The sequence below is a fragment of the Odontesthes bonariensis genome, chromosome 20 (genome assembly GCF_027942865.1).
Source record: "Odontesthes bonariensis isolate fOdoBon6 chromosome 20, fOdoBon6.hap1, whole genome shotgun sequence".
Taxonomy (NCBI): Eukaryota; Metazoa; Chordata; class Actinopteri; order Atheriniformes; family Atherinopsidae; genus Odontesthes; species Odontesthes bonariensis.
In genome coordinates this window covers 24,204,192-24,224,084 of record NC_134525.1, presented here as the reverse complement: position 1 = coordinate 24,224,084, position 19,893 = coordinate 24,204,192, and positions in this window count along the sequence as shown.

Below are 19,893 nucleotides of genomic sequence, written 5' to 3'. Positions count from 1 at the left end.
TTCTCTTCCTTGCTTCATCAGTCAACTTCTTCTTCTGTTTCTTCGGTGCCTCTGCCATGATAATCGTACTGACAATGTTGCGCTAGCTTAGCCTTATACCTGGGAGCGTGAGAGGGGTCTATTTGTTTTTGCGGTAGGTGTGCCAGAAAGCAAGTCGAAGTACTTCCGCTCAGCTCCCGGGCCGGTCCAGCAAAGTTACATAGCGCAGTTATTCCAACTCAGACCCCCGAAGGGCATAGGAGACAGGCCAATCGTAATATTAAAACTCATTCAAGCCGCACAATTTTTTTCAAGCTGTTATTTTAAGGTAGAAATGTTACATAGTATTCCTTTAACACATCACCTCGGTGTGAATCCTGCCTTAAAACAGTTTAGCTTACTGCTACAAGAAAGCAGAGAGGGCTTTGTTTACATGGGGAGAGGTTGCTTCAAATTTCTGTGTCAAAGGACAAGCTCAATTATAGTGATTAAGTTAAATTATAGTGAATAAGTCTGTGTCTGCAGCGAAGAACTCTACTTCAGATATGAGGAAGTACAGCTCGAACACCAATGATTTTGCCAGAGCTTAAAGGCGGGGTAGGGGATCTTTTTCTGGAACATTTTTTTACATATTGCTTGAAATACTCTTCACACCCCCATTGCAACCAATTAATTAAAAGTTTTGACACAAATATGAAAAGTTTTAGTGGCCTCTAGAACGTACAATCTAGGAAAAACAGTATCCAATCATTGTGAACGGACCGTTCACAATGATTGGATACTGATGCCGTCTATCAAACTGCAATCTGCTCCTCCCTCCCCCTCCTCCCCCCCCTGTGCGCGTACCCTGCTCCGTGAACGAATTACACGTCCAGAAGCTTGGGAGGAAGCTCAACTAGAGCCAGCTTGGCTAGCACCTAGCATTATTAAACGTATAGTTAGCATAAACTAAATACTAAATACTAAATACGGCAACGATCGATGCTTGCTGTCAGAACAGCGCTCGTGCACCTTCGTGCTCGTGCGCGTTCATGTACTCTAGAGGCGTGCCTTCGGGGGGAAAGTGAAAAAAAGGGTTGGGACTTTTTACCGGTGTATTTTCAAAATGCAGCTTCGCTGGACTCAAAATCCAGGATCTCCTACCCTACCTTTAAGCCCCGCAACAACAGCTAGCTTTCAACTCCGCTAAATTTGCTGCTCCAAGAATAATTGATCAACGTTGTTGGTTACGTGGGGAATGTGATGCTACCAACAACAATAGAGTCACCATTTTTCTGGAGGATGATAAATTAAACCCCTACAACTTGTTAAGCTTCACATTGATTCCCATACTCTTGATTTTCTGATAATAAAACTTTGTAAAGGGAATGTTGCATCTGTCTTTCCTAGTATCAGCCGGCAGAGTTTCAGATTTTATTGACCTTATACCTGGAGTACACATGGCATTGCAAAGGGATGTATATCTGGTAGCAAAAGAACTTTAATGTGTTACTAACAAGTTTGTTTTTGGTTGTTTGTTTATATATATGGTGATAAGAGGTGTTTTGAAAAAGAAGAAAAGAATGGTATAAAGATAGAAGGTTTGACTAGAAAAGAAACCTCAGAAGAAAAAACTTAAAGGCTGAGTGTGTGAAGGTTAACATACTTTTCAGAAAGACAAATAATCATGGAACTGGTTATATATGAACAAAGAAATTATGATTAACTAAGATGGTGCACTTAAACAACCCTTCATTAAATGCTTTTATAGGCTTTGACCAACAAATAACCCATTCCCTTTCTCACAATGATGATAAACCCTGAAAAACAAATCAGACTGCTAGGAGGACATTTAAAATTCCAGTTTATACAAAATGTGCAAATACAAGTTATTATTATTCTGCATATTATCTAAATGTTGAGAAGCTTATGATTATTTCATCATAGATTCAAATAACAACAGAGGTCTGTCAGAACATGATAACTCTATCGGTTTTATTTTTTACATAAAAAAATACAAATTCAATCTGCTATTATTACTAGTATTAATTAGCCTGGCTGACGCGTCCACATCTCGATGAGATGGTGGTCTGGGAACTAGGTGTGCATTTTCTCGTATTTGAGGCGTGGTTTACGAATGCCTAGAGCCGTTTATTGGGCGCTACGAATGTCTATCAAATGGCGTCTGGTTCTTCCCATGCTGCTTTGCGCGCGATTCACAGCCAATTGTATCACTTATACCAGATGACGTATGTAGAGTGACAGAAATTCGACGAGGAAGAAGAAGAAAAAAAATTAAAATAAAAGTAAACTTGCGTTCTAAGCTACTTAAAACACTTTCTAAGTCTGCATCGAACGATAACGTTGTGTCCGCTGCCATCCAACATTAACACTCTACAAACTTCGGTATCGCGCATAGACGTCGTCATCGTCATCGTCATCGTCTTGCTCCCCCCCCCCCCCCCGTTCTGTGATTGGTTCCCTAACTCAGGCAAAAATAAGGGCGGTGGTTTCCAGGCTGCCTTTGCAGTGTGAATTAAATCACGCGCAAAGCAGCATGGGAATTCCCAGGCTAAGTATTAATACTAGTATTTTAGTATTCTAGTTGCTCATATGCCAAGACTTAAAGGAAAACGCCGGAAAGTTTCAAATTTACTATTTTCCCTGGTACATGTTCCCCAAAATCGATTTCTCACCTTGTTTACATTTGTCAGCCCGAGAGAGTAACATTCGCGAATGTTTGAAATTCAAGTTATACTGCTCTGGCTCTCCCTCCCTAGCGCCGCCATGTTCACTCAACATGACGTCAGAAATGCAAACAAGCGCGGAAGTGACCCCTTCTTGATAAATAAACAGACCAAAAGATAGGAGCCATGAAGTCAACATACCAGGCTGGTTCAGAAAAAAAAAAAAGCTATTAGCAGAGGTCTCAGTCAATATTCACACAAAATACACTATAGTATTAAATACACTAACCATAGTAGGCTATGGTTTACGTACCTTTCCATGATCAGACGACTCTCCTGCCCTTTTAGCACCAAAAATGGTGGGTACGGCATCATCAGAAATAAGTTTTGCAGGACGCTTTCCTTGGAAATATTTTGCCTTCATATTATCCGAACTGCAATCAGAGGAAAAGTGCTCGATGCACACACATGCAGGATAGTGGGTGTTGTTCACAGCACGAATTCGGTCAGTTGACCACCCGGGTTGCAGGTGACTCTCCACCGCGGTTAGCCATCTTTCAAACCTGACCTCATCCTGTGGGAACCGGTGGTAGGTTATACCTTTCCCCCTCGTCTTGGATGGTGTTTATCTGCACCCTGCGTTGTGATTATTTTTTGACTGATTACCACACGGACACAGGACCCGAAGTTTTCATCGGAGGCGATCTCCGTTTATTTTCTGAAAACTCTTTTGCAGACGCAACAAGTCGGCATGGCGCCGTCAAAGCCCCCCTCCCCCTTTGACTTGTTCTAAGCTTTTAGTATTTAGGACTAGTATTGACCTAGCAGTGCACACACCCGAAGGATATCAGAGGAACCACAGCCGTTAGCTCCAAGCTATCTGGATCGCACACTTCCGCCACACAAGTAGAATTTTATTTCCGCTGCACAAGTAGAATTGCATTTCTGACGTACCCGAAGGATATCAGAGGAACCACAGCCGTTAGCTCCAAGCTATCTGGTTCGCACACTTCCGCCACACAAGTAGAATTTTATTTCCGCTGCACAAGTAGAATTGCATTTCTGACGTAAAATATGTCCGGATGTGGCTCAACATGGCTGCGCCCATGGCCAGAAGTGAAAAAATCTGGGAGCGCAAGGTTATGGGTTGAATAATGTAAAACAGTGTGAGAAATCGATTTTGGGGGACAGGTGTCAGGGAAAATAGGAAAATTGAAATTTTCCGACGTTTTCCTTTAACTCAAGCAGTTGATGAAAGCAGCTTCTCGATGTTGAAATTTGTGCTTCTTTTGTCATATTTCCTCCATATCAAAAATCATTTAAGCTGGTGAAACTCCTAGGCGCTACAGGACCCACTCAGGCACTTACCATGATCATCATGCTGTCATACAAAATAGATATTATGAGACTGGAAAATAGACAATATCATTAAAAAAAAAACTAGATATTAGCTACAGATAGCAGTTGCATTTGAAAAATTCTGAAGTGACTGGGAATTTTCTTTTCTCCATTCGTCCGTTGCTCTGACTGAGCAATCAGAATTATTGCACGTGTCTGCCTAATGTCGTCACTCCAGAATTACAAACCCTATCATCCGGGGGACATGAGGCATCAAGAACCTCCACAACTACCTTAACAGCTTATGGGGAGGGAAACTTTAAACACAAAACGTTTAGATAGAGTACTTTTAAAGATCACCCACTACCTGTCCACGGGTTGTCGTTTGTTTATGAATTTTGAGCTTGGCAAAGTCAGCGCAAGCCAGTTATAATAATTACTACCCAGATACAGAAAGAAACTATATGAATTTTAAAAAATATAGCCCTCTCAAATCAGTGGCACCAGTACATTTAGTATATTAGCGCTTATATTCTTGCAAATTTCACTGCACAGTTCGGTTTTATGATGTTAGTCACATTCTCTGCAAAATGCTTGGCGACAGGTCATTGACGAAGGTCGGCCTAATAAACCGAACTTGCTGTTAATTTTACCAGTCTGCCAGCAGCATCTATTTTTCATGCACACGATCATTCATTTTCCCATAATATTTCATTCCAGATGAATATGCCGCAACTAAGGAGAAAACCAACAATGTGTTTACACCACAGGCAGAAGTTCAAATACTCTGCAACTAAATGGATGCTCACTAATGCCCAAAACTTTAGAAATAATTCCCCAGACAATAGGTCAATCAATTAGAGAAGCAATGAGCAACATTTATGCTACATATCCATCCCATGGGACTTCATTACAACAAAGGGCTGAAAAGGTAAAGACAGTTCTGCTCTAATTGAAACCCTGTAGATTTGTCTACTTTAACCATCCTACAATATTCTGGATGTCAGTATGAATAGCTGCCTTAAATTGACTTGTGATAGAATGTACAAAAAAAATCACTCCTAAGTGAGCCAAATAAAAAATACCCACATAATTTGAGTTGTCTCACTACACCGCTGGAATGCAAACTATCTGTGGCTTAAACGCTCATACTTGTAAGCAGATATTTAATGATGATAGCATCTGCTTCTTGGAAGACAAGCTGGTCCCCCTGCAGGGCCAGGCTCAGTCTGTGCTCATCAATAGACAGGGTCAAACCATGGCTCAGCTGGAAATAGCGGAGGGGGAGATTTGCAATGTGAAAATATCACTGTGGCATTTACAGTTAAGGTTTGTCTGCAGGGTGAGGGAAGGTGTAGTTAACTGACTCATTGTGGAAGCAATCGAGCAGACACGCTGCGAGATTTTTAGGAGGACTTATTTTTTAGAGCCCCCTGGCTTCCGCAGACATTAGAGGGAGGCTTGTTGTGAAATCTTCCCTGATGTTTCCCACCCTGCTTCTTTTTCATTAAGGAGGCCATAATGCAGAGAGGATGCCCTTTGAACGAAGAAGGGGAAACTTGTCATGTTCCACTAGAAGACTTGTTTACAAGAACATGCCTTCCTTTTAAGGAAATTGGGAGCATGTGTCTGGGTTTCAGCAATGTTTTACTATGACCAGATCATTAATGCAAATTGGTTTTGACTTTCAGCTGAACTCTTGTTAATTAAGACAAAATTTAAGGGAATCTGGAGAGACAGTAATATAAAAACTGAATATTCTTTTTAAATATGAGAAAATTGGCGTTGGATTTACAGTTTTTTATACTCTCGGGCGTAACAGACAAGCAATGACGCTCGCACATAGAGCGGGAGAGGCTTTAAGCTCTTTACTCGGGCCTTTTCTTTTAATGTGTTGAGAGATTGGAGGCCAGATTGCACTGTTCATTCTGCTAACACAACAAGTGAAAGATGCTTATTAGAGTTACTCAGCTATACATAATGCGCAAACAAGGACATTGGAGATGTTCTTAATGGTGCTTTAGTGCCAGGGTCAAGATATGCCTCAAATCAATCAGAGGAATTTGGATCAAGGAAGTCCACAAAATGCATCCACTGTCATTAATCTGGCAGCGTGGATGTGTTTTGTTTTTTTTCTGCAAACAAATTGCTATGCAAATTGCATTTGTTTTTGGGGTTTTTTTCTTTCCAAAGCTTTTTAGGCTGATTTAAAGCTCCTGCATATCCTGCAATCACTCACACACAGAGGATAATGTTTTCTGGCATGACAGAGCCGGCCAAACCTCAGATGAATGTTCTCCCTCCCCGCCAGGTCTGATTTTCTCCTGGTTGTCGCGCAGAATGTGCGCGCAAATCAATCAGGCCCCTTGTTCTAATCACTCCCACTTATATCACCCTACAAATAAATGACACGGCTGAGAAGGAACGATCAATAGGGGATAAGGTGAAAGTCTGCCCACTTTCTGCCCATGGGGAACAGGATTGGGATGGCGGCTGGGGAAGCAATGGGGAACCCAGGTGTGGCGCAGACGAAACAAAGCAGGTTTTGCTTTTGTTTTCTGACTAAAGTGACTTCACTCTCAAATGGCCTTCAATAACCAGTGGATTGGGTAAACTTAATGAAATATATTTTAAGTCTGTCTGTTTTGTTCCTGAAGACACGTTTCCATGTTTGCATGTGGAGAGACAAATAATTGCAGACTCAATATGATGAGACATTTTCCTGCAAAACTGCAGCCTGAATACCTCATTTAGTTACAGATGCCACTTCTGGGATAAGTGGCCTTTAAACTAGAACACAGCATTTTAGTTCAAACAAACCAACAATCTTTTAGTCTCACTGTCTACACATTCATACAAGTTTTTAACAAAAAACATTCCAACTGGAGCAAATCAAGCTTTTTTTGCATGTTTTTCAGACAAATGTTAAAACACATTTGTGGTTTTGATACGTTTTTTTACCGTAACAGGATGTACTGCTTGAATTGGGCACGTATTAACGTGCAGCGCCAATAAAGTGTAATGAAGGGACATGTCTACCGGTGTAACAGTGTGACTCGAGAGTTTTTTTTTTGGAGTTTGTTGGACAGCGATTTAGTACCATGCGACAGAGGAATATATGTCAGACTTAAGCCACACAGACAGGGGTTGTTAGCTATGTAAATAAATTGACTGTTTTTTTTTTTGTTATTGGTGTACGTTCAATTAGTAAAAAAAAATCTGTTTCATCTCACTTGCACTTGTTCCAGGATGTACTGGCCTTTCTCACGCTACTCTTTTCATGTCTTCAGATCTCTTACGAGGTCAGACTCACCTCATTCCTAATGCTGGTGGCACTACTCTGCTCCAGTGATCGCTTTGCGCATTTCTGTTTGAGCCAATCAGCCTTCAGTTTTATAAATCTCATATGAATTTTGTCATTCTTCCATGGGCTTCCTTTGTTAGGATAGGATCCTTTCCTTTGTTCACTGCATAACCGTAAAAAAAACCCCAAAAAACACATGTTATGACTTAACATAACCCAGTTGTTGGTTTTACCCTGTAACATGATGTATCTGACTCTCCCTTTTGTTGCGTGCACAATAAAAATCCTTCCATATGTCCCATATTGTTTAGCGTCTGAAAGCAGATAAAGTAGTTTCTTTGACTATTTTTAGCAGTCACCGCTATTCATTTTTTATTTACTACAAAATTCTATCTTTAAAGATAAACTGCTTTTGTTCGAACCTGTATGAATTAAAATCTCCTAACTTTAAGGTAGTGAAATAGCCAACCACTGGACTTACCCTTTAATTGTAACCAAACTCTCTTTCACATTGATGAAAGACAGTATAAATGAAGATGTGCCAAGAAAGTCAGGTACCGTGGCCATCTTGTGCACCTATTTCAATTCCCCTATCGAAACTTTCAATTTTTGGGGTGATCAGGATGTATGCAGTGGGGCCCATCCTCCAGCTGAGTGCAGCTTGCACAAACCAACTCTTAAGGCCATCCTCTCTCTCCTTGTGCTCTGGTAAGCAGTGAATAAGTCATGCATGAGTCAGGATAGGCCATGGTCCAATCCAAGAGCTGTGCCTGGGTTTGATTAAAAGTGCTGGTGGTCAGCCATAAAAGGACTGGGGAGGCTGCAAGCAAAGAGGAACTCTCTTCCTTCATGTTCATGATTCATGAATGACTAATCTTTAATGTAAGCCTCATCAGAAATTATTTATTTTATTATTCACTCAAACAGTATGCAGCAGCTGGACTTTTGCACCACACCCAAGATAAACTCCATAAGGGAGGAAATGGGCTGTGCAGCACTTGTATTGTTTTGTTTGAAAAGTTTTCTCTGAGCCATTATTTCAACCACTGCCTTGTCACTGATCGGAAAACTTCCAAGAGAGCAGCAGAAGGTTGGAAGATTTTGAAGATTCAGTTTTTCTGGGAAATGTCTGCAGGAATGAATCCCTTTCAGAGACATGACAGAGATCACAGAAATCAGAGTTACACATTTATAATATACCTTTGAGAGCTTCTTTTCTTAGTCTAATAATGAGTTTTAGCAAATTCATGTGTTGAATTCATCATCGTGTTGTTATGCTTAAATGTAATTCAGCAGGCAGTCTGTAAAATCCAATGTTCCCAACTATATCAATCATGCAGCCGCTCAGGTCTTCAGATATTCTTTGAGTGAAGTTCTTTATGCAGAGCCAATCAGAAGTCAATCACGGACTGGTCCCAATTTTTGTATTTTCACCCCAAATGAATAGCCAGGAGCTGGCCAAGATGGCTTATTTTATGATTGCAAGCTTGGAAGGAGCCAGCTGCCTTGCAAAGTAATGTTATGAGTGATCTAAAAATGTTCCAAAGAGCTTCCTGTGATGCCCAATAAATGCTTAGTTAGGTTGAAGCAAAGGGAGGAAACTCCATGACAGTCAGCGCTCTCTTCGGACTTTTCGTGGTTCTTGCACAAACTTCAGGCTGTGTTTTTGGCTCATTATCCTGCTGCAGTGTGAATTTGATTGATGTCTGACTCTAGAGTGGATCCCCCCCCCCAGGCGTGAATATTCCTATCTCTACATTTCACTGCAGAATTCATACGCCATGTTATCAGTTTCTTTTTCCTTTTCCTTCCCCTTCAGCACCATTATGCCACTTTCTTTCGTTATTTTTATCAACTGTGAAGTACTGCTGGTATGTCTTAGTCCACCTGATGTATTTGGTCTGGTTTCCAAAATTTTGTTGAGAGACAATATTAATTGACTTGAATATGTAACCTCTTCAGCATTCTGAATATTTTCAGTTATATATGAATATATAGCAGATTTTTTATGTGGTCCAGACTTGTGGGCCATGAAAAATGATTATGGACAAAACACAACAGCATAACAATAATTTTATTTGTAGTTCCAGGGATCAAATGACAAATCAGATTTTCTTGCCATTCAAATATGGTCAGCCAACATCTAATCCAATCATTGGCTGTAACCTACTTGAGAATGAACAATTAGCACTTTACTTTGCAACCCTAAAGCCATTATAAAGATTTAGAGCTAGTTAACATGAAAGTCTCTGCGAACTATCTAAAATCTGGGGATGACACGAAAGAGCCCAATGTATAAGACCACAATTTTATCATCTTTATAGGATTAAATTATTTATTTACACATACGAAAGAATCATTAAGAAAGCCAAAGCATTGTAGCCTACTCTCTGTATGTATGTATGTATGTATATTATTTTTTAAATCCTTACATTTTAATGAGAATTAACTCTCTACAATAATGTGTGTATTACACTCAGCAAGGTTACATAGTTGAGATGAGCTATGGGTACAGCTCAATTTGATCATCTAACGAGACCACAGTCTTTCTTTACATGCACAGGAAGGGAACAAAGATACTGACTTCATGTGCCTACGATGCTGTGGACTATTTTTGTGGATTTTATCAGAGCAGCAACTGATTTCATATATTAATATGCACGTGCACTTTCATGTTTAACAAAACAATCCAAAAAGTTTCAAATGTTCTAGAAGCTCAATTTCACAACTTTAGATGAACTAACAATGAATCAATGAATGTATGTTATACCTGTGTTTGTGTCAATTGTTGTTTTGTTGCCATGAAAACCTGCTTACTGTCCGTTGAATGGTTACTTCCTCATACTAAACTGATCTGGGTGCACATGCAAGGATTAAAGTTCACTGTACAGGCATATTTTTTTGTCTTTTCACACAGACATTTTATGGTGGCACTGTTATATCTTTGTTGCACCTTGCAGTTCTGTTTGTGAAGTACCAGGGCTGAACGGGCAGGTCGAATTTGATGTGCCTCAGAGCCAAATCAGCATGCGCATGAGAGACAAGCCCAGCGGCACAGAACTAGCCACTGGAGACACTCATACTGTCGTCACTCCTGTAATTCTGCGACACCAGCCTCTAATTTTTTAGTATGAGCAAACAAGGATGATGATGCCATACATTGGCAGTCGTTGTGATCTTACAGCAGGATCTCGTTAGTCTGAACTGCACCACTTACCTTTTAAGAAAGCTCCAAATAAAAATTGGATTTGAATTTTGCCAGCAATATTTCTTGGAGCCATTCACATTTATCATTTTTGATATAAGAGAACATGGCTGTAGCTTCCATTGTACATGGTAGTCATGGTACATCGGTACACTTACAAAACATGAAGAACCTGAGGCTGAGGTTTAGTGGGAGTGGTCTGCTGAAACAGAAGAAGATAGTTCAGACAGAGGCAAATGAGAAACACCAAATATGAACCAGTTTAATCTACATCACAGACTTATGACATGTAGGAGTGGAATAACACACCAAGTGACCTTTAAAATTGCAAGATGGATTCTTTCACCTTTATTCCCCCAGTTTTGACCCTCAAACCCCTTCTTATGCGATGTGCCAGTTTATTTCCTTTACCTCATTATAAGGAAACTTTTAAATAATTGATTTGCAGAATCCCTTACTTTGCAGTAAACAGAATTGTGGGAAAAATAAATGGAGGTGTTTTTTTTCAGTGATAAATTAGAAGCAATTACATAGTAAATATAAAGGATAAAGCATTATTGTTAAACTCATTTATAATGCAGCACGCCATTTCCAAAGTAGCTCAAGTGAGCAACATACATTACATTTAGTTTTTCTGGTGTGTACTTCCAGGAATACTGTAAAGAAGAATGTACAGACATATAAATATTTATTTGTGGATATATATGTTGGTGTTCCAAAGTTCATAGTACTGTCATCGGTCCAACTTCCTGTATATGGTGGTTGCATAACCCAAGAGGCTTTTTTTCTTCCACTGACACTCACTCTTTCTAAAAAGAAAAAAGACTTACTTCCATGTATGGGAAATGACAGTAAAATAAACAAACAAACAAAAAAATAACTAAACACTGGCTCTTTTTTCACAACTTGATTAATATTGAAACATAAGCTGCTAATTTCTTGATTACAAATGTATAAACTAAATTAAGAAAAGGGGGTAAAGCCAATTTGTGAAAGATGTGGCTGCCTAATGCTAAATGCAAAGCAATACATGTTAACAGAGAAAATAGAAAATAAATTAATTCCACAGAGTAATTTTTTATTCAGTTATTTCTCTGGGAGCTTCTTTGATCTGGATCATTTTGATCATGTAGCTGTTTAATCATGAAAAAAAATACTTATTTTCCTAAAACAGCCTTTGGTGCTTTATTTAATCTACCAAATGACGATTTCAAGCTATTGTTTAGCAGAACTAACTACTGATGTATTTACTCCTCTTGTATTTAAGAAGAGTAATGTTGCCAGATAAAATAGCAGTTCATGAACTCTTTGTGTAATGGATATCAGTGCTGAAATTCCTTTGCATGCTCTTACCCAGGAGGATACTTTGTCACTTTGGTTTAAAGTTCTTCCCATGAAATGAGGCCGCAAAGGTCATGTCCCATGTTTCTGACATCATTATTTCCTCGTATGTCGGGAACAAATGGGGTTACATGTGGTAAGACTGACTTCTGAAAGGGGGTGGTGGGAGGTTAGGGTCCTCCACTCAGGGTGGGACCACTAAAGGATGCCCGACTTTGTTTCCCATGTTCTCCCCAGCCAGGGAAAACATTGGAAAATGGCACATTCCCATCAGCTCAGCCTGGTGACACATCGACCCCAGGAAAAGCGTGAGTAAATACCAAAAGCAAGTCCACAAGCTGGGACAAGCTAGGGAGGGGGTGGTCATGGTGAGTTGAAATGCCTCAAAATCTTTCAAACCTGGATGCTGTGGATGTGGAAGTAGAACCTATTACCAGCCACCTGTGCTTCATTTAGGTTAAATCCTTCATTAGGCTTTATAAGCTCATTTATTTTCATTTTCTAATCCCCACTGTATTGCTTTTCTGGGTCTAACCAGCTGTCAGATGCAATTTAATCCCTAAGAGGGTGGACCTGGTTCAAGACCTGCAGGTGATACATAACATTTTTTTAACTCTTTGTCCCCCACCTAACTCCAAATTTCCTCTTTACTACGGTATTTATCTGTAGATACGACCAAAGAACAATGGCATGTTCATGTCAGAGTAACTTGACATGATGACTTATTTCTGTTCGACCCTGAATTTGATAGTATTACTTGTGGGTGACGACAAGACACAAGAGTACGATATGTTTAGTTCTCCCTGCCTCGGTTATGCTTGTCATCTCCTCCCACCACAAGAGAAGTTCTTGTTTCCTTGTTCTTATTTTTCTATATAATTCAGCAAATGCCCAAATTAGTTGTTATGGCTTTCATGATTATGGGACTGAAAAGAGCAAAATGACATCCAGATGTTCCAATTACAAAATCCCAGCCTTCGATTTGTTTGTGTTGCTACAGTAAGGATGTGAGCCACAGAAAAGGACACAGAAACTGAGGACTATTTGCAGACAGGGAATTTGAATGAGACGGAAATAATCTCTTTCATATACTACCATCGGTGTTTCCCTAGATACAGAGAACCATCAGTTATATAGAATGACAACAATTTACAGTTTCTGCAGGTGACATAGAATCTTACTGACTGGCATCTTATCATATTAACTGAGTAATTTCAGCTATCTGCTCATTTTCTTTTAAATAACACCACATTCTAACCTGTAGTTTAACTTTTCCGAGTGCATTCTATCGATGCATTCAAAATTGGCATTCGGTACCCCTTTCAGGCACGTTGTAGCCAGGCCGGTACATCTGATAAAAGTAAATGTTGTGTATTGTATTCTGGCACAAGATGCTCAGGGCCATTTAGAGCAGGAGGACTGAGGTCCAGCTCAGGCCTACTTGGGTATGACATCAGGTATGAAAATTGTGATGTCCCCCCTGTTAATGATATACAGTAAATATTAATCCACTGTCTACGATGTTATCAAACCTAAAAACTAGGGCTGGGCAAGTTAACTTGTTATTATCGCGTTAACGCATTAATTATTTAACGCTGATAATAATTTTATCGCGCATTTGCGCATTTTTATTTTTAAAAAATATATTTTTGGGGGGGGCTTTTGTGCCTTTAATGGATAGGACAGTTCAGAGAGACAGGGGGCAGAGAGAGGGGGAACGACATGCAGCACAGGGCCGTCCGATGCGGGACTCGAACCGGGGCCAGCTGTAGTGAGGACTATAGCCTCTTGTACATGCGACACCTGCTCAACCCACAATGCCACAAACCACCCCTGTTTTATAGGCTTTTATTTTGTAAAAGTCTGTTGCTGTCTGCTGCGGAACCGGAAAAGAACGTAATTGGCGGATCCACCAAACATGGAGAAGGGTATTTTCATTTTCATTTTTAAGTTCTTCAAGACAGCGGAGTCGACAGAACCAAAGTCATCACCAAAGTGAATAGTCTTCTCACCGTAGTAGTTCCAGTCTAAAATATCACTTAAAGGCAAAACACACAACTGATACCAGCAAGTCATTCAATGAAACAGACAGTGGAGCGAGGCTTCTACATAAAAACTACATAAAAATGCTAATGTTAGAAGTGTGTTTGCACAACAAATGTTATGGCACTTTCATTCATATGGCAGTACATTTAAAATAAAACTAAATGCTAAAGGCTATACACTACTTTTGAATTCATTTTTGGATTTTGCGTACAATTGCAATTAATCGTGATTAATCAGGGAAATCATGTGATTAATTAGATTATAAATTTTAATTGTTGCCCAGCCCTACTAAAAACAGTAGTTTACTGATGTTCCTATAACAACATGAGAAATCTTGAATGAGACGTGAATCCAGCCCTCAAGAAATATCCCCAACATGTATATTCATGTTTACATGAATATACATGAAGTCCCTCTATTTTCGGTAGATGTCTATTGATGACAAAACTATTTTCCACCTTTCCTAGTGAAAAGATAAAATGCACATCTGTCAGAGTTTCTTTGGGGCAAGTGTATAGCTCAGTAAGTAACACATTTAACTGTGTTGTGCACAAATCCGCTGAAAGTTGGCAAGAGAACTTTTAATGTAGCAATTTTCCTGTCCAGCATACATATTAATGCCAAACCTGACGGCGGGGACAAGGGAAGAGAGAGAGCAAAGAAAAAGAAAGGGAATCCAGACAGAGATACAATGAAATTATATCAAAGGTTTTGAAATATGAAAAAGTATGGTTACAGAAGACCCCATCCATGACCTTTTGGAATGATATCATTTTCCATAGAATATTTGGAGCTAACTTGTTGAAGGCGTAGCCTTTCGGAGAGCAGACTTCCTCTGGAGCAGCAAACAGGACTGAGTGTTCTTGGAAAAAAAAAATAAAAAATTGCTTGGCAATGAGTCAGACCTCTTTGAAAACCATAGGGGGATATCCCCACTCATACTCCTCCAAAGGATCACACCCACAAGAAATGAGGGAGTGCTGTGTTTTTTTGTGCAAAGGGGAGCACACACCCAAGCATATGTGACTGTCTGCATGCTTCTCTGTTTCTACAGGCTCCAGACTTCTCCCAGTTCAGCCATGTTTTACTTAAACTTGTCAACTTTCAGACATCCCCTGTCACGTTTGAGCTGTTTGCCTGAATACTTTTAAAAGCTTCCTACTAATGCAAGGAACAATTAAGTTATCAAATGGACACAACCATTATGTAAAAGGCGGGTTATATTGCCAACAATTTGAACACTGTCTGCTTCCTGAAAGTGCAGATGAAATGTCAGGGGCACAATATTTCAAGGCTATTAACTTGAGTGCTTTTTTATTCAGTCTCATTACTTTTTAAATAGCATAGGAAGTCACAGAAATGTAATATTCATTTTTACATGGCTTTTATTTTCATGCCTATGGAGCTGGTTTAAAATTCAGGGATTTGTCATGCCGGGAAAGGTGACGTGTTAATCTATAAGTCGCATCCGCGCTCACTTCCTGGTGGAAAATCATAGGTGTCAGGTGTGTGAGGAGTGTGAAATCATTGAGTATTCTGTAGTAAACAATGTGACAATGGGAACTACAAAGGGGTGAATCTGATGATGCGGAGGGAGTGTGTGCATCAAACCAGACATCTGCTTTGTTTAACTCGAACACGTAAAGTCTTACACGATAACGACCTTTCTGCATTCATGCCAACACAGCTTTCATGGTATACACATCTTGATGTAGTATCTGCTTACATAGACCATATTAGGGGAATGAAAGTGAAAGATGGACTTGGATAAAAAGAGAATGTCATTAAATCTTTATTTTGGAATTCTAAAAAAACAGATAATTTTGATCTACCAGAGTTGCCTAATTTAGGCCCTAATGAGGATTTTTTTAAATGTGCGGCGTTATAACATGAAAAATGGCTGGAGACCATTAATAGTTTATGGGTTGAGTTAATGATAGAGACGACTCCTAATTGAGCTCTACAGAGCTTTACTATCCGGTGGTCCTTCTCACTGTTGGTACGGATAGCTCTCATTATTATTTTAGATTTTATTAAGAAAAAAAAATCTCTCTTCTTAGGGGGAGGATTAATTCATGTTCCCAAAAAAAGATCCTGCTCAACTTTCACCAGTCACAAATGTTTAAGTGTCAGAAGAAGTGAAGTCAAAGCACATGTTATTAAAATCACATTATGATTCTAATGTAAATAAAGTAAGAAAGCCGTGAAACTGAAATAATCTGAAGGGGAAAAGATCTTACATTAACAGTCATCTCTGTTATGATACTGTCGCCATGGAAACGTAGTTTCCACATTACTGAAGCATTTCTCTTCTTCTTAATTTGAACTTGTGTTAGTCATCAACTGACCGGTAACTCATGTAATCAGTGCCTGTTGCTGAGGCCCAGCTCTCCTCTGTGGCTGCGTTCACACTCATATGCACACAGAGTTATGGTTGAAACTTATAAATAGCCATGACCATGTGCACATGTCATCCCCCCGTTGCTGTGTATCTGTGAGCTAAGTCAGTACAGTAAACACAAGGTTGCCATGGCAGTACACTGACAAAACAAGGGAAACAGGAAGGGAATCCCTTTTCAGCCCAGTGACGACCACAAAGTCACATGAATTGCCGTCGACCTTTCCCTGGCACGGCCGCGGGCTTCCCTCATTCCGTTGAGTCACGCCAACTGGTCGGTAGTAACCCCCTCCCCACAGTCGCAGAACATGTGGCGGCTCTTATTACCCTGCCACTCAGGCATCAGCTCAGGAAAACCACAAAATGGGGTTACATGGCGGTGTGCCTTCACAGCACTACCAGGCTGTGGTGCCGTAGTGTACAACTTGAAAAATGCACTAAATTATTAATGATTTGTGATTTCTGGTTTACAGACCAGAGAGATCACAAAACCCCACTTCTAAAGAGGTGAAATATGGAGAGCTATATATATACAGCTCCCCAGTCAGCCTCCAGCTCTCAGGCTGAGGGCAGATTTCCAAGATGGCAGATGGTGACTGTGTGACAGTCAGTGGTGAGTAAGAGCTTATCTTGAGCTGAAGGCAGGGACAGTGTGTGTATATGTCTGTGGAGGCGGATGCTCTGCAATGTACAGGCAAGAGTAGAAAATTGAATAAATAGACTTGTAAATAAAATGAACAAGCTCACATGTTCAGTGTGGCCTCTCTTACGGCTGCACAACCACCCAGCATGATTTGGTGATGACGGTGAAATAAACTGCTGTCATCAGGTTGTAAGATGTCAAAATAGAGCTGCCCCAACGCCCTTCATTTGGCTGGGGAATTAGAAACATCCTCTCTCTGTCATTAGCTTCTTTATTTTTTGGGAGGAAAATTAAATAAACGTGTCAGGAAACTGAGGCAAAAACAACTCTACTGTGACTGAGGGATGGCAGGCCTGTAGATTTTTATGATAGTCAGTCATCTTTGACTTGATGACATAGCGCACACTGGATTTGACATTCAAGCACCAAACTTGATGTTCACTTCCTACCCCTAAGAGCCTACCGTTGCCTTCAAAAGTACAGTGCCTTCTTTCCAGATCGTCTTCATTACTATGCTACCGCTTTCCAGGCTCAAACTTTAAAGGGGGCATTTGAAATTCGAGAAATTAATATTGTTTTCTGCAACTTCGCTGCTCAGCACACCTGTGAGGATCTCAGCAGCGATCCCCAGCGGGAAACACATTCACCCAAACCTCGCTCAGATCAGTTGGTGAAAACCAGCCCAGCTCGCACATCTGAGGGAATTCCTCTCAGAAATATTTGCTTTATTATTTTGGTTGTTGTTCTAGCGAGGAAATGAGGGCGAGCGAGGCAGAGGGAAGTCGGGGGAAGGGCGAGGGGTTGATGAAATTGAATCACTATAGTAACTTCAATAACATTCCTCTTCCCCTCCCTCCCCCTGTTGGTTTCTGCTCTCACACACATACACACACACAAGAGGAAATGAGTTTCAAAACGGAGATGGCGCTTCAACCGTCATTTGTTTTTGACGTCTGCCAAGCAACAGAGACATCACTGACTTGATAAGAACATACAGACAGTTTTACTATTCTTCATCATATAACAAAATGGGAAGTCAAGGCGGTGCTAAAATGCTAATGGTTCATCCCCAGTTGCTGCAAACAATAAAAAAGCTTTATGAAAGCACTGATGTGTGCACTCTAACCCAATTCGGTGCTGTTGTCGAGGAATATAAATGTCACTTACTCTCACTCTACAATTTTGCCTTAAAGGATAAGACCGGTTTTTTGACATTGGGCCCTTGATTTCACATTATAACATGATGTTCTACTCACCCTGCTTGTTGTTGGTCATTTGGAGCTGTTCCGAAGATATTCGAGAGGCGTCTGGCTGCTCTCTTGAGATATTCGGCCATGAAACGGTTTCCTATGGGCAAGTTTATACAGGCACAAACTATGCTGTTTATAATTTATTAATTACTGTACACTAGCACTGATAAAGTGGAGGTGCGTCGCTTACTTAAAAAAATCCGGGTTACTGTAATTTTGAATTTTTGTCGTAAAGTGGGTGTTACTGACGTCCTCCTCGTGCTACTGCCACAGACAGCCCACAGACCTGCTGCCTATTTATTCATTCGGCTAAAATTCAAAATTACAGTCATGTTATAATGTGAAATCAAGAGCCCAATGTCAAAAAACCGGTCTTATCCTTTAAGACGCATTCTGGAAAACTGAAGATGGTGTCAGAAGCTCAGGGCCAATTCTGACAGGAATGTGGCTGTTACAGGGAGCCCTGATGTGGGAGAGTCATGCTGAGAAGCGAAATATAGCTGGGGATCTGCAGACTGAACGACTTCAAATTCTGTTTTCTGGCTAGTTAAATTATACAGTTCTAGGAAATAATTTGGTGCTTTTGAAGGAAAATAAATTGTAACACAAAAGGGGTTCAGCTTGGAAAGTTTGAGCATTTCTAAACACTCAGTAGACATGACACTATTAACTTTGGTTCTGTCAGAAAAGGCGAAACATGAATGTCTGTAAAAAAAATCTCATAGTTGGGGCAGGATGGAAAATACTAAAAACACAATAATTCTTACCTTTACTTTGACTTTTTTTTATCATCACATTTTTTATAATCATCATATAAACCCAAGATGTTTTGTGTTTTATCAGCTTTTGTTTAGTTTGTTCATCCATGTCTGCATTTAAGGCCTGCGATACATTTAAAAAAAAAAAAAAAAACCTTGGACATTTACAATTAAGAGCTTGTAATTAGGTAAAAAAAATAAAAAGCAGCATCCACAAAAGGCTGAGTTGTCGAGGAGCTGAGACGCAGCCTGTCAAACTGTTCAAAAACAATGTTTCTCAAAGAAAGATTGGAATTCATTTGCATATTTTTCCCTCTTTGTGCACAACGATTGTGAAATTATTCTAGGAATTTGGAGGATTTCAGTGCACTCAGAGCAAGGACACAAGCTTCAGATGGACACTCGTGATCTCTGATCCCTCAGACGGCACTGCGTCAGGAACTGTCATTCCTCAGAGAGATTACTTTGGGAAGACTTTGTCAGGCACTACAATACAGTGTTACTACATTCACAAGTGCCACTTCAAATTTTAATATGCAGAAAAGACGTTTTAATGTTAATCTTGTACTGAAGTACCACTGACTTCTCTGGGCTCAAAGGCATCTGGGATGCACCATCCCACAGTGGGAACACAAATTATTGTTAGACCAATCAGTATTCCAGATAACTTTTGGAAAAAATGAACAACATGTGGCCTGGACCAATAACAAAAAAGGGCAGCAACAAGTCTAAAAATAAGGCTCTGTGATGTTACGAGGTTGTATATTTCCTCTGGGCAAAACTCGTTCACACTTCTGTGATGGCATCAATGCATTTTCAACATGCCAATGCAAAACCACATTCTGCACACATTACAAAATGCATGGAGAAAAGGGTACGGGTGCTGGACAGAATGTGTGGAGACTTTCGAGGGGGAAAATACAACAACGAGGACCCCATGATGTTGCACACCTTCAAACATGTTT